The sequence below is a fragment of the Echinops telfairi genome, unplaced genomic scaffold (assembly GCF_000313985.2).
Source record: "Echinops telfairi isolate 266 unplaced genomic scaffold, ASM31398v2 ScPeMD7_7468;HRSCAF=8506_0, whole genome shotgun sequence".
Lineage (NCBI taxonomy): Eukaryota > Metazoa > Chordata > Mammalia > Afrosoricida > Tenrecidae > Echinops > Echinops telfairi.
This window is the reverse complement of record NW_022111369.1, coordinates 67,433,418-67,437,185: the sequence shown is the minus strand read 5'-3', so window position 1 is coordinate 67,437,185 and position 3,768 is coordinate 67,433,418. Positions and strand designations below refer to the sequence as shown.

General features: G+C 47.8%; 1 pseudogene; it reads right to left on the bottom strand.

Annotated features, from left to right (window-relative positions):
• Positions 1 to 1,235: 1,235 nt before the first annotated feature.
• Positions 1,236 to 1,959, bottom strand: LOC101664140 (annotated as a pseudogene).
• Between the last annotated feature and the right edge of the window lie 1,809 nt (positions 1,960 to 3,768).

Here is a 3,768-nt window from a genome sequence, read left to right as displayed (position 1 = left end):
AGCAAGAGAGAGAGAGGTGGGACTTGCCGAGCCATTTATTTCTTTGCCCTCCAATCAAACTACGACCTTATTAATCCCACATGTTCTTATTGGCCAGGTTGGCACAATAAACCTACCTATGACAGTTGTAATCCTGATCGATTTTCTGAATGGACACAAGGTGCTCAGAGGGGCTTATAGTGAAGATTGAAAAAAAAGGAAAGCTGCATTGGTGAGAAAAAGGCCAGAAAATGTATTTCACAGGACTTTTTTTCAGTCACAATAACGCACCTGCTCATTCTTCAAGGGTCCCTTTGCTAGGAGCCGCTGAGTTGGTGTCAATGCACAGAGACTCTATGTCCAACGGAAAGCAGCACGGCCGGGTCTTGTACCACCCTACCAAGGCTGTCGTGATGGAGACCGTTATTGAAGCCACAGGGTCAACTCGTTTCTTGGAGGCGCTTCTCATCTTTCGATGACCTTCTACTTTCTTCAGCATCATGTCCTTCCCATGGACTTGTCTCTCCTGATAACACGTCCAAAGTACGTGAGATGCAGTCTTACCATCCTTGCTTCTGGCTGTACTTCTTTCGAGAGATTTGCTTGTACTTTGGCAGCCCACGGTACTTTCAAGATTCTTTGCCAACACCATCATCCAAATGCATCAGTTCCTCTGCCGGCCTCTATGTTCATTGTCCGGCTTTCGAGTATGAGGCAATCGAAGTACTGTGGCTAAGATGGGTGCCTCCTCATCCTCACAGCGACGCCCCTGCTCTCAGTGCTTTAAAGAGGTCTTGTGCAGACGACTTGCTCAATGTATCGTGCCACTCAATTTCTCTCCCTCTTCTCCCTCACCTCAACTTCGTGACATAGGTCTTTCATTGTAAAGATTGCAAACCACATACAGTGATTAGCTTGTCCTGATGTATACATCATCAGTGGGCTGATTCTAACATATTCACATATCAATTCCAGTATTAATGGCCATACTCAGATTTTCTGAGATCACTATGTTAATGAAAATCCTTGGAGAATATTAATAAATTTACAAAGAGAATCAAATTCATATAGAAGAGCTCTTTGAGTTAAGCTATTTCCCTTTCATGAGAGAATTATAAACTCTGCCAATCTACCTCACGTGCTTTGAAAGGGAAATATACATTATGTTTGATGTAGAACAGTATTAACTTCTGATTAATATAGTTAAATGATGCTGAAGGCCATAGTGTGAACACTACTATACTTTTCCTTTCGGTCTATGCTTCTGGCTGAGAATGTGAGGAACTGACAGAAAGATTCTTCACGTGGTTCCTTCTGACCATTTGTAGAGTGTACGGCCTTTGTGCTAGAGTCAAAGGCAAGAGTTGAATGTGAAACCAAAGTGGCCCCGCTGCCCTGCTGACCACAGCGCGAATATTGCCCGACAACCTTGACCGAGGATTTCCCAGAATACGGTTAGCACTTCCTGCCATCTTGATGTTTGGGAAAGAGCCAAGAAGGTGAACTTTCACGTGAGAACAATCCTTGTCCACGACACTTTTTCTAGGGTGAATTCGGTTTATCCTCCTTTGCCTGTGATCTGCCTGCCTGCTCTCGAGAGGTGGCCTCCCTTTAAAGGCAGAACATCTGTCATTTCAAAAGACACTAGGAAGTGGTCATGTATGAGGATGAGGGCACCTGATGAGGGTGAGGGCATCCTCCATCTGAAATCCCCAAACCAAAGGCTTTTGCAAAGTCAGCTGCTTTGGTGCAAAGGCTTGGTTTCTTTACAAGTCCTGATGTCTACATTCCTTGAGTTCAAGTTTAAGCATATCTGAAGTCTCTTCATCTAGTTCTCTCTCAACGGTCTGTCTCTATTCGCTGGCCCTGGAATGTCGCTTGTTTCTTCTTTGGCACCCAGGAGCCCATCATCCCCGGAAAGGTGGGTGGGAAGATGGGCCTCTGTCTGGGGCAGGCATCCTCTTTGTGTAGGTGGTCCATCTCCGCCCTACCTAGTGGCCAATCCCTGCTCAGCCGTCCATTTCTTCACCCACCTGCCTGCCTTGTGGTTGATGTGGATGTGGGGGTGCCATGCTCTGTGCCTCCATCTGGCCTCTAGCCCCAGGGACCTCCAGCCCCAGCCCTCCAACACGTGGGCTGTCACGCTTCTCCTTGTTCACTTTCTTGACCTCTGCCTCCATGAGCACTGATTGTGAATCCAAGCAAAATGAAATCCTTGACAACTTCATTCTTTTCTCTGTGTATCAGGATGTTGTCTATTGGTCCCGCTTGTTAATAATCCTTCCTCCAATCTTCGTACCCTAATTCTTCTTCATGCAGCCCAGGTTCTTGGGGTATTTTCTCAGCATGCAGATTGTATGGGTATGATGAAAGGATACAATCTTTTGGGAATTTCACTGGGAAACCTTACATCTCCCTCCTGACCCCACCCCTCCACCTCTACAGCCCAGACTTTGCCCCTTCGGATTTCTTGTTGTTCGCCAAACTCAAAGAACATGTCAAAGGAACATGGATTGGGTCCCTGGAGGATGCCCACATGGCTGTTTGGAAGTGGTGTCAATTAAAGTGTGCCGGGTTCTTTAGGGATGGGTTAGAGAGACGGGACACTCCTTACAGTCAGGTACGGACCTAGCTACGTTGAGGAACGATTTTGAACTTTTTGTGTGATAAAGATTTTTATGATTTTGTGTAGTCAGGAGAGACCAGGCTCTGGAGAAGAATTTCATGCTTGGTAAAGTGGAGGGGCAGCAAAAAACCAGGAAGACTGTCGAGAAAATGGATTGGCGCAGTGGCTGCATCAATGGGGTCAACCAGAAGAAGGATGGCGAGGACGGCACGGGTTCCGGCCATGTTGCACTCTGGTCCATCGGGGCTCACGAGGCAGAACTGACTCAAGGACACTGAAGAACGACAGCTTGATTTTTGCAGCAATCCGTTGGGCTCACCCTTGGTTGGTGGCTCTCAAGCATCCCTGTTGCCCACCTAGAGGTCTCCTACCAACAAACCTGCCTGCCTTCAGGGAGCACAGTTCTTGGTGGGGAGGGCAACAGACGCTCGGCACGGGACCCTCCCTGTCGGCTCTGCTTCATCTTCCCTCACATCAAAGTCCTCTCACATCTGAGGGGAGAATAAAAACTCCTGTCTTTCCCTGAGAGAGCTAATGAAACACGTATTTGGCTCGATGGTGCTTCTAGGGTTCAGTAAACCGCTCAGAAACACTCTGGTAAGGTTGTCCATGAACTGCGGGTCAGCTGACGGGTTTCCCACCACAACAGTTTACAATTCTGTGCTGTCTTTCTTCGTGCTGATGTAAAAATTGTGTCAAAGGGGACATTGTGTATCTAATGAGTATAACTTGCACCCTAGGAGCCTTGAAATGCAGTTTGTGAAACTCAGTACAAAAGACAACAGTCTAAACATAGATTTCTCCATAGTCAAGCTCTTCCTGTGAAAGCTTAAGGGGGGCGGGGGTGGGGGTGGAATAGCCTAGGAAATGGTCATACCGCTATTGTTTTTCTCAAGCTTTGTTTGGGATCCGATGGTGGCAGCTGCCAGAGGCTCGATGCTGGGGTGTTGCAGCCAGGAGGGGCAGCAGAGAAAGAGGCTGTGGGTGTGAGGGGCTCTGTCCCACGGGCTGGAGCTCTGGGGCTTTCTTGAAAATGTGACAATGGCAGTAGACCTTGCAGAGGTGATTTCAGTAGCAACATCAATCTGGGCAGGTAAAAGCATGCCTTATGCTTTCTCCGGAGCACAGAACCAAGGAGCGTCCGGCCCTCTGTGGCTTTCATC